Source organism: Erythrolamprus reginae, chromosome 5, assembly GCF_031021105.1.
Source record: "Erythrolamprus reginae isolate rEryReg1 chromosome 5, rEryReg1.hap1, whole genome shotgun sequence".
NCBI classification, from domain to species: Eukaryota; Metazoa; Chordata; class Lepidosauria; order Squamata; family Dipsadidae; genus Erythrolamprus; species Erythrolamprus reginae.
In genome coordinates, this window is record NC_091954.1 from 13,412,368 (window position 1) to 13,423,777 (window position 11,410).

The window sequence follows — 11,410 nt, forward strand, 5'->3', positions numbered from 1 at the left end:
TTAAAAAAATAAGAATGGAGAAATAAGCTATTAATGGTCTCCAGATGTTGCTTATAGTGACTGATTTTTAGTTGTAAAATAATACCTATTAAAAACAACACCAACAGCTATACAACATTCAGTTCTAGCATCCTGTAAAATAATGTTTTAAAAAAACCCATTTTGAACAGAGGAACTTATATAGCTTGCAGAATTTCTTGTGTTAAATTATTTCTTCCTGCTAAATGTTTAGCTTTAATTGCTTCCCGCTTTTCATAATCTCAGAATAAATATTAGCACATTTTGTCTTTCCTTGTATGTGTAAAATAGTTGCATTCACTAAACATAAAAGTCCCAGATAATAATAAGGTCAAAGTCTGCTCCCCTCCTGCAATGCTTCTATAATTTAATCCATATTCATGTTGTTGTCCTAAACTGACACTGCTCAGATTCCTCCTGTAAGATTTCTGGTGCAAATAAAAACTTGTAATGACTTATTTTTGTCTTTGTATGTTGCTGTTTTCATCTGACTAAGAAGCTTTGAGAATTAGGGAAAATATCCCTCCTGGCCCTAGAAACATAGAAACATAGAAAATTGACCGTAGAAAAAGACCTCATGGTCCATGTAGTCTGCCCTTATACTATTTCCTGTATTTTATCTTAGGATGGCTATATGTTTATCCGAGGCATGTTTAAATTCAGTTACTGTGGATTTACCAACCACGTCTGCTGGAACTTTGTTCCAAGGATCTACTATGTCCCCGTTGAACCACAAGCAGACTCTCATATCCCAAGAATCTTCCAATCTGTTTAAAGCAATATCTCTTGAGAAAGGATGATGGTGTCCCGTCCAAGTCCTGAACAGATCTGATCCTGCTTAGCTTGCAACATAGACCAGGTTGACCAGTCGCTACCGTTTGCTGGAAGTTTGTTCCAAGCATCTACTATTCTTTCAGTAAAATAATATTTTCTCACGTTGCTTCTGATCTTTCCCCCAACTAACCTCAGACTGTGGCCCCTTGTTCTTGTATTCATTTTCCTGTTAAAAACACTTCCCTCCTGAACCTTATTTAACCCTTTAACATATTTAAACGTTTCGATCATGTCCCCCCTTTTCCTTCTGTCCTCCAGACTATACAGATTGAGTTCATGAAGTCTTTCCTGATACGTTTTATGCTTAAGACCTTCCACCATTCTTGTAGCCCGTCTTTGGACCCGTTCAATTTTGTCAATATCTTTTTGAAGGTGAGGTGTCCAGAACTGAACACAGTATAGTCCAAATGTGGTCTCACCAGCGCTCTGTACAGCAGGATCACAATCACCCACTTCCTGCTTGTACTGTTTCTACTCCCTACTATGTACTGTTGGTTGGTCTCTCTGGATGTTCACACATAACTGAAGTTTCAGTAGCCATTTGACTGAGCAGTGAGGCTGGAAGAGTCGAGCTCCATCCATCACATGATTGTCCAGGTTGTCCTTTGTGTCTGGCCAGGACCATTGGTAGAAAATGGCAGGTGCTGCCCTCTGGCCTTCTGAGCTGTGAGTTGGCAACATGCAAAGGCATTGTGGTCCCAGCTCCATCCTCCGATTATTATTATTATTTATTATTTATTAGATTTGTATGCCGCCCCTCTCCGTAGACTCGGGGCGGCTCACAACAGTAATAGCACAATATATAATTAATCTAATAATTAAAAGTCACTAAAAAAACCCTTATTTAAAAAGAAACATACCCACTAAAACTTTCATTGTGTATTGGACAAAATAGATAGATAGATAGATGGATGGATGGATGGATGGATGGATGGATGGACGGACGGACGGACGGACGGACGGACGGACGGACGGACGGACAGACAGACAGACAGATAGATAGATAGATAGATAAAGTGGCGAGAATGCATTCTGAAAGGTGATTCTGTTTCCTACCATTGGACGTTGCAAATATTAAATATTCATCTTCACCATGTTAATGCTCCATTACTATAAAACCTGCTCCCTTGCACCACTGCATGTAATGAACATTGATCAGACCCGACAAGGCTTAACTCTGTCTCTTCTGATAAGGTCCTTTCACGGTTTGAGTTCAGCATAGGGAACAAGGGCAGTTTTTCCCCTCCCTCTCACCTTTTCCCTCCCCTCCCTCTTTGCCACCTAAATATTTACCGCACAGGAAAAATGTGGATGTTCATCTCTCTGAGGCTGTTTTGTTTCACCCCACAACCACAGAACCTGCCTGCTATCTCCCATGCAAAACGCGGGCTGTGGTTTCCTAGCTTCCATCTTCGTGGCCCAGAGGCAGTTGGCGAGGGGGGAAACTGAACAAAACCTCAGTTTACCCAGAGTTATTGGACCAGACAACATATTAAAAACAACACGCGATTAAAATGTTCTGTTTATTTCAAAAGCAGCGTTCTGTTGCCACAAATAGAATAGAATAGAATTCTTTATTGGCCGAGTGTGATTGGACACACAAGGAATTTGTCAAGAATCATGTGGTACAACACTTAACCCCATACAAACCATTTCAGACATATAGAATGGAATGGTATGGAATAGAATAGAATAGAATTCTTTATTGGCCAAGTGTGATTGGACACACAAGGAATTTGTCTTAGTGCCTATGCTCTCAGTGTACATAAAAGAAGAAGATACATTTGTCAAGAATCAAGAGGTAGAGTGTTCCCTCTAATTTTTTGGGGGGGTGGGCGGAAAAGTATAGTGTCTGAACGGCAGTCCCTTCGGGACTGGGCGGCACAGAGATATTAAATAAATTAATAAATTAATTAATTAATTGATTGATTGATTGATTAATTAATTAATTAATTAATTAATAAATTAATAAATTAATAAATTAATAAATTAATAAATTAATTAATTAATTAATTAATTAATTAATTAATTAATAAATTAAATACATAAATACATAAATTAATAAATTAAATAAATAAATTAAATAAATACATAAATACATAAATAAATAAATACTGTGTGTCTATAACAGTGAGCTCATAATAGGGCAACTCTATCAATATCAAAATGCCACTTAAATAGTTGAGCTAGTTTCAAACTAGATTTTGATTTTCTTTCTCTCTTCCTTACTCCCATTCTTTTTCTTTCTCTTTTCCTTCCTCTCTTTTTGCTATCTGTTTCTCTCTCTTCCTCTCTTCCTCTCTCTCTCCTTCCCTCTCACTCTTTCCCTCTCGGCTTCTGGGCAGGTTTGGAAAACTCTGAGTTGATGATGATTTTTAAGTGAGCGATTGCTCACTGCTCAGCTTAGAGGGAACTATGGGTACAACAATGATTGTCACAGGGGTCAAATAAGCAATGAAGAAACAATCAATATTAATAAAAATCTTAGGATACAAGCAACAAGTTACAGTCATACAGTCCTAAGTGGGAGGGAAAGGATGATAAGAATGATGAGAAAAAACTAGTAGAAATAGAAGTGCAGACTTAGTAAAAAGTTTGACAGTGTTGAGGGAATTATTTGTTTAGCAGAGTGATGGCGTTCGGGGGAAAAACTGTTCTTGTGTCTAGTTGTCTTGGTGTGCAGTGCTCTGCAGCGACGTTTTGAGGGTAGGAGTTGAAACAATTTGTGTCCAGGATGCGAGGGGTCAGTAAATATTTTCACCGCCCTCTTTTTGACTTGTGCAGCATACAGGTCCTCAATGGAAGGCAGGTTGGCAGCAATTGTTTTTTCTGTATGATGGAATGAAGTTGCTTTTGGTCAGGAGGATGGATCTACGAGGGAGATGAAGAGTTAAGAATTTTTTTAATTTACAGTATATATACCGCTCAAAAAAATAAAGGGAACATTCAAAGAACACATCCTAGATCTGAATGAATGAAATATTCTCCTTGAATACTTAGTTCTGTACAAAGTTGAATGTGCACCACAGCATTCCCCCAGCTGTTCCATCTTATGTATGGTTTGTTTGGATTGTATGACTGTTATTTATAAGGGTTTTTTAAATTATTTTTAATATTGGATTTGTGTTCTGCCGGGCTCTCTTCACAAGTCCCTAATTAAATGCAAAGGTAGAAAAAGCAGACACACACACGTGAAAAGTCAAGAATACTGTCTTTATCCCAAGAAAAATAGAAGCAAAACACCCTTTTGGTAGTCAAAGGGCTCACCTTCAAAGCAAACAGACTTGAATGCAGTGAAAAAACAAGAAACAAACTCAAAGCAATTGACAAGTAGCTGTGAAGACGTCCAACTCACACATTTGACTATGATTTACATTCAGAGTCCTGATATCAAAGCACAGAGTCCTTGGAGAATCCAGAGAGTCAAGCCACATCCACTATCACGAACAGATAATCTTCCACACTGAGAGGCCAGCACGCTGCCCATTTAACAGCAGCCCTAATTAGTTGAACCACACCCATCCACAGGTGAACTCTCTTATCTCTTGTAATACCTACGTAGCTGCTCTCTTCTATTCATGGCCCTTCGCATGCATGCGTCTATAACTGCTTCTTCAACAGAATCCAGCGAAGATAAGGATGATGATGAATAGCTTCCTAATGGGCTGCCTGCCATGACCCCCCTATGAGGGTCCCATTTCACAGTCACTCCCTGCTTCCGACGATACTTCACTGTCCGAAGCAGTTGGCAGTAAAACAGGCCTTTGACACTGGGAGGATTCACCCACATCCACCCCTTGGGGCAGGAGCTGGCCCAGAGCCAACCACAACACCCCAGGATACTTTCAGACTCAGTCCCAACGTCTGACTCCAGGAAATAGACTAAATTGAAGCCCAAAGCCGGAGGTTGTCCAGTGCTTTTTCCAATTAAATCATCTGGAGCAGTCATGATGACATGCCATAGTCTACGACAGTGATGGCGATCCTATGGCACGGGTGCCACAGGTGGCACACAGAACCATATCTACTGGCACACGAGCCGCACAACTACAATAGATTTGTATCTCATGTAATACTTGTTGTGAGCTGCTCCGAGTCTTCGGAGAGGAACGGCATACAAGTCTAATAAATTATTATTATTATTATTATTATTATTATTATTATTATCATTATCATCATTATTATTATTATTATTATTATTATTATTATTATTATTATTTTACTTTTCTCTGCATTGAATTTCATTTTATTTGTTTGGACCCAATGTACAATTCTGTCAAGATCCATCTGGATCCTGAGCCTGTCCTCAGTGGTGTTCTGTCGGGCTCTCTGGTAGACTCCTCCCAAAAATTCACAGGTACAAATTTCAGACACACACACACGTTTGAAAATTCAAAACAATGTTCTTTATAATGAAAATTCACTTAAACCAAGCCCTCTTTTGGTATAGCAAAGAGCACTCGTCTCCAAACAAACTGGTAATTGGTACAAGTCCCTTATCAGTTCTGAGATACTTAGCTTGCAGCTGTGAGGCAATTCACAGTCTTTCTTCTTTCACAAAGTGAAACACACTTTGCCCTGGTTTAGTTTCAAAGCGGGGGGAAATCAGCACACAAAAAGTCAAAGTCAGTAAAGCAGTCACGAAACACAAGGATCAGATAATCCTCCACAATGGCCAAACCCACAGGCTGCTATTTATAGCAGCCTCACTAATTACCACAGCCCCACCCAACCACAGGTGGCCTCATTTTCTTTGATAATAATCTCTCAGTTGTTGCTGCCTATGCATCGCTCTCCACATGCGTGGCTGTATCATTAACTCTTGTTCTGAATCCAAGGAGGAGCTAGATAATTGACCTCCTTCTGAGCTGTCTGCCACACTCTCCTCCTCCCTGCCACTCATGTCTTCTTGGTCAGAGGAGCCTTCATCATCAGATTCCACCGGGGGCAAAACAGGCCTGCAGCATGTGGATGTCTCCCCCACATCCACAGTTCTTGGGCAGGAGCTGGGCCAGAGCTAACCACAACAAGTGGTACTGCCTATTCCTGCCAGCTTGGTGTCATCTGCAAATTTGATTAGTTCCCCTTCTATTCTCTCATCTAGGTCATTAAGGAAGATATTTCAGGGTACCCTTTCAACCCAAGAACTCTCTAGAGTTAAATAAAACCTGAATTAGCAGACTCTATTTAGGATCTTCCAATGTTGCCTTTTTCAGTCATTGGAATTGTAGTGAATCAAACAGAGTGGAGTGGTTTTAAGCCATTTAAGCTATTAAGTAATTTGTGTTTTCTTTAGACAAACATCTTGCTTCACACATTATTATCCTCCCCCATTCTATCCTCTGCTTGGACCACCCTGTCTGTCTTTTGTGTCTCCTGCTGGAAGCTTTTTTTTTCATTGTGTGTTCATCCATCACACTATCAAATTTACATTGTTACATTCCCCGAGGTCTGGGAGATCAGTAATTATTATGAACAGAAGAGACCCTTTAAAAAATCAAAATCTATCGTGTAAGTGCCAACATTCCTGAAAGTAACACAACGAACAAAAGGATAAAGTGATCTACTGTGTGTCAGAACTGTGGACTCACTCTTCGGAATAAACCTGCCTTAAAACAGCAGCAGCAGCGAGAGACGACAATGTAATATTTTCCAGCGCCTGTTTATCATGAATTACGTCAGCTTTCATTTAAATGTGTTTATTCTGTTTAATGCTTCTTGGTGCATAATTTGCAATGTGTGACAGCTTGGGGGGGGGGGTGCTATGAAATAACAACTCACAAGCCCGCTGCAGGAATAAAGAACAGGGCACAGGGTTGGGTTGGCTCCCCCCTCTCCCATTAATTATTGCGCAACTCCTTCCTCTTCTTTTTTTTCCTTTTCTCTTTTTTAAAGATAAAGTGGCATAAAACATCGCGGAGGTATTTATGGCTAAATCTACTCTTACATGGCTCTGTTTTTGCTCCTGGCTAGTTCTTAGCTAAAGCAGTCATTTGCGGTAATTTTGCTTTGGGAGATATTATGTCAGGGCTGGTTTAAGAGCACGGTTATTTTTCACGTGACCTGCGGGTTACATGTCATCGCTTGAAGTTTTTTTCCCACTGAAATCCAGAACAATTTTAGCTAATGCTTTCATTGCAAGGAGGCCATTGTGGGCATACCTGAAATTATTGGGGAGCGGGGAGGCAGAGACTCTTCCAGCCAAAAGTCAACCAGACAGAGGAAAGGAAAGCAACCAGGGAGTAGCTCTCCAAACTCGCTTCCCAGGGGTTAGGAACTGATTTACTGGATCTAAGGAATCCAGTTTGATTGATTTATTTTTATTTTATACATATTTTTATTTTATAAATAATTTTATAAGTAGTTTTAGAAGGTTGGATCATTTGTGGAGTTAGAGTTGTAAACCTAATCCTACGTAGCTTCTCCTCTGGCAATCTCACACTACTTACCAGAGCTTACAAAACCTTTGCCAGACCCATCCTCGAATACAGCTCATCTGTTTGGAACCCATATCGCATCTCAGACATTAAAACCCTTGAAAATGTCCAAAGATACTTCACCAGAAGAGCCCTTCACTCCTCCACTCCAAACAGAATACCCTACAAAAATAGACTAACAATCCTGGGTCTAGAAACTTAGAACTACGGCGCCTAAAACACGATTTAAGTATTGCCCACAAGATCATATGCTGCAACGTCCTACCGGTCAATGACTACTTCAGCTTCAACCGCAACAACACAAGAGCACGCAACAGATTCAAACTTAATATTAACCGCTCCAAACTTGACTGTAAAAAATATGACTTGAACAATCGAGTTGTCGGAGCGTGGAACTCATTACCGGACTCAATAGTGTCAACCCCTAACCCCCAACATTTCTCCCTTAGACTATCCACGATCATAGTTCCCTCTAAGCTGAGCAGTGAGCAATCGCTCACTTAAAAATCATCATCAACTCAGAGTTTTCCAAACCTGCCCAGAAGCTGAGAGGGAAAGAGTGAGAGGGAAGGAGAGAGAGAGGAAGAGAGAGAAACAGAAAAAAGAGAGAAAGGAAAAGAGAAAGAAAAAGAATGGGAGTAAGGAAGAGAGAAAGAAAATCAAAATCTAGTTTGAAACTAGCTCAACTATTTAAGTGGCATTTTGATATTGATAGAGTTGCCCTATTATGAGCTCACTGTTATAGACACACAGTACAGTATTTTATTTTGAAATTCTCTGAGGCAAAACAGGGTGGGTTTTTTATTTGTTTGTTTGTTTGTTTGTTTATTATTTCTGTGCCGCCCAGTCCCGAAGGGACTGCCGCTCAGACACTATACTTTTCCGCCCACCCCAAAAAAAAATAAGAGGGAACACTGTCCACGATTGACCTCTCCAGGTTCCTAAGAGGTCAGTAAGGGGCGTACATAAGTGCACTAGTGTGCCTTTCGTCCCCTGTCCAATTGTCTTTCCTTTATCTCATATATCATATATCTTTTCTTCCTTTCATATATCTTCTCCTCTATTTTTACATATTATCTTTATATATATTACTTCATGTCTATTCTCTTCCATATGTATTGTGTATTGGGCAAATGAATGAATAAATAAAATAAATTTTAAAAAATTATTTGTCAATCAAGTATAGGATAGTAGTTTATATAAACATAACATAGAAAGTAATGATAAAACTGCAGGAAAAAACAATTGCTGCCAACCTGCCTTTCCATTGAGGACCTGTATACTACACGAGTCAAAAAGAGGACTGTGAAAATATTTGCAGATATCTCACATCCTGGACACCACGAGCAGGCGCCTTATATAGGGCGCCTCCCTGGCTGCTCCTCAGCCAATCGGTGCCCCACGCACCGAGATGATGACACTGCGCCCCCTGGTGATGACACGGGGCCACAGGCTCCACCCCAAGATGGCGGCCTCCTTCCCTGCCCATGCCGCAAACACCGCCGGCCCAGTAAGAGGCCAACGGCTCTTGCGGCGAAGGCGGAGTAACACTCGGACAAAGAATGTTTGGGGCAGCAGGTAGTGTGCTGTACTGCAGGCCACTGAAGCTGACTGTAGATCTGAAGGTCAGCGGTTCAAATCTCACCACCGGCTCAAGGTTGACTCAGCCTTCCATCCTCCCGAGGTGGGTAAAATGAGGACCCGGATTGTGGGGGCAATATGCTGGCTCTGTTAAAAAAAGTGCTATTGCTAACATGTTGTAAGCCGCCCTGAGTCTAAGGAGAAGGGCGGCATAAAAATTGAATAAGTAAAAAATAATACAAATAAACACTCCTACCTTCAAAAGGACACAATAGAGCACTGCACACCAGTGCTCTATTGTCTTGATTGGTAACCTTCAGCGGAGGTTTTATCTTTAGTCTGTTTTGATTCTTGACTTCTTTTTAATTGTTATTTTTATTTTATATTGTTGTAAGCCTTCGGGATTGGGTGACATAGAAGTCGAATTAAATAAATAAATATATAAATACATACATACATACATACATGCATGCATACATACATACGGTCCATACAGCTTTACCTCTACTCACGAACTTAATTCGTTCCATGGCCAGGTTCTTATAAGTAGAAAAGTTTGTAAGAAGAAGCAATTTTCCCCATAGGAATCAATGTAAAAGCAAATAAGGCATGCGATTGGGGAAACCAAAGGGAGGGTGGAAGCCCTGTTTCCTCCTAGGAGATTCCTAGAGAGGCCCCCATGGAGGCTTTTACCCACCTTTTCCGGCCCTGTTTCCTCCCAGGAGATTCCTAGAGAGGCCCCACAGAGGCTTCTACCTATCTTTTCCGGCCCTGTTTCCTCCCAGGAGATTCCTAGAGAGGCCCCACAGAGGCTTCTACCTATCTTTTCCGGCCCTGTTTCCTCCCAGGAGATTCCTAGAGAGGCCCTACAGAGGCTTCTACCAACCTTTTCCAGCCCTGTTTCCTCCCAGGAGATTCCTAGAGAGGCCCCACGGAGGCTTCTACCCACCTTTTCCGGCCCTGTTTCCTCCCAGGAGATTCCTAGAGAGGCCCCACGGAGGCTTCTACACGCCTTTTCCGGTTACAGTTTCGGAGGCTCGGGTTTGTAAATGGAAAATGGTTCTTGAGAAGAGGCAAAAAATCTTGAACACTCGGTTCTTATCTAGAAAAGTTTGTAAATAGAGACGTTTTTAGGTAGAGGTACCACTGTAAATAAATTGGTGGGTTTGGGTTTTTTGCCAGCAAGGTTTAAAGAAAAGGTGAGAAACCCAGGAATGACTTAGTTTTGTTGTGGTTGGCTCTGCCCCAGCTCCTGCCCCAGGGAATGGGGAGGTGGATGCAGGGGAAAATTCAACATGTCACAGGCCTGTGTTATTGCCGACAGAATCAGTTCAGAGTTTAGTTTCCTCGGACAAAGAAGAAGGTGGGAGTGACTCGGCAGAGGAGGGCTTGGCACACAGCCCAGGCAGTCAATCTCCCTTATCCTTTGATTCAGATGATGACGTTTTGGACCCACGCAAGCGCAGAATTATGCGTAGAAGAGACCAAGTAAGAACATATTACAGGAAATAAGGGAGGCCACCTGTGTTTGGGTGGGGCTCCAGTAATTAGGGCTGCTGCTATAAATAGCAGCATGTGGGTTTGGCCGTTGTGGAAGAATATCTGATCGGAGAGTTCGTCAGGAATCTTGTGTTGCTGGACTTTGTTGCTTTTTCACGCCTTTGAAACCAAAGCAGAGCAACATGTGTGTGTGTGTCTCTCACTTCGTTGAAGGAAGAAGGGGTGTGAAGTTTCTTCACAGCTGCTAGCTAAGTACTTAATGACTGCTTAAGGGAAATTGTACAGACTACCCGGTTGTTTTGGGAAGAGTGCTCTTTGCAATACAAAAAGAGTGCTTTGTTTATTTTGAATTTTGGGATAAAGAACATTGTTTTGAATTTTCAAACATGTGTGTGTGTGTGTGTCTGAAATTTGTACCCTTGAATTTTCGGGAGGCTCCTACCAGAGAGCCCGGCAGAACAAGTTTGTGGAACATGAGGAGCAGTTGAGGTCCTTTTTGCATTTTCATGACCTGCCTTCTCTTAACCTCCACAACCGGAGAGAGGATCCTCAGCCCTTACCTTTCAGGGCCACAATATGGAGCAGGAGCATCACAGGATCCCTCCGTGTGCTGGTCCCCTTCGTTCCAAATGCTCAGCATACGTTCTAGGGCATGCAGTATTTCTTTGAAGAAGAAAGGAAACATGCAGGGTGTGCCAGAAAAATGAACAAAGAACAGAAACACAGCTAGTGACTCACTGCGAACATTGTTTAATTTTTCTCAATATGCAATTAGTTAATTACTCTTAGCCAAATTAATTTGCATTTGTCGTGGGGGTTTTTTAACCTTCTCTTTGCAAAGGCAGCAAAGCTTTGATTCCTCGCTTTCAAGGTAAATCTTATTTCCTTACAACTGGCAGATCTAGGTGGGACTGACGCAAAGGGGTCTTTTGATCTGGGCTGAAGGAGGGAAGAAAATGGATCTCTTCCTAGGAGAAATGTCCACAAATTCCAGCCTTACATTAGGATTTCTAATTTTAACACAAAGAATCAATCAATAT

The 11,410-nt window shown here is 41.3% G+C and overlaps 1 protein-coding gene across 1 annotated transcript in view; it reads left to right on the forward strand.

Moving 5' to 3' along the window:
- Positions 1 to 11,410, forward strand: part of ARID5B (AT-rich interaction domain 5B) — a 207,688-nt gene that overhangs the window by 126,338 nt on the left and 69,940 nt on the right. The gene's annotated exons all lie outside the window — the stretch shown is intronic.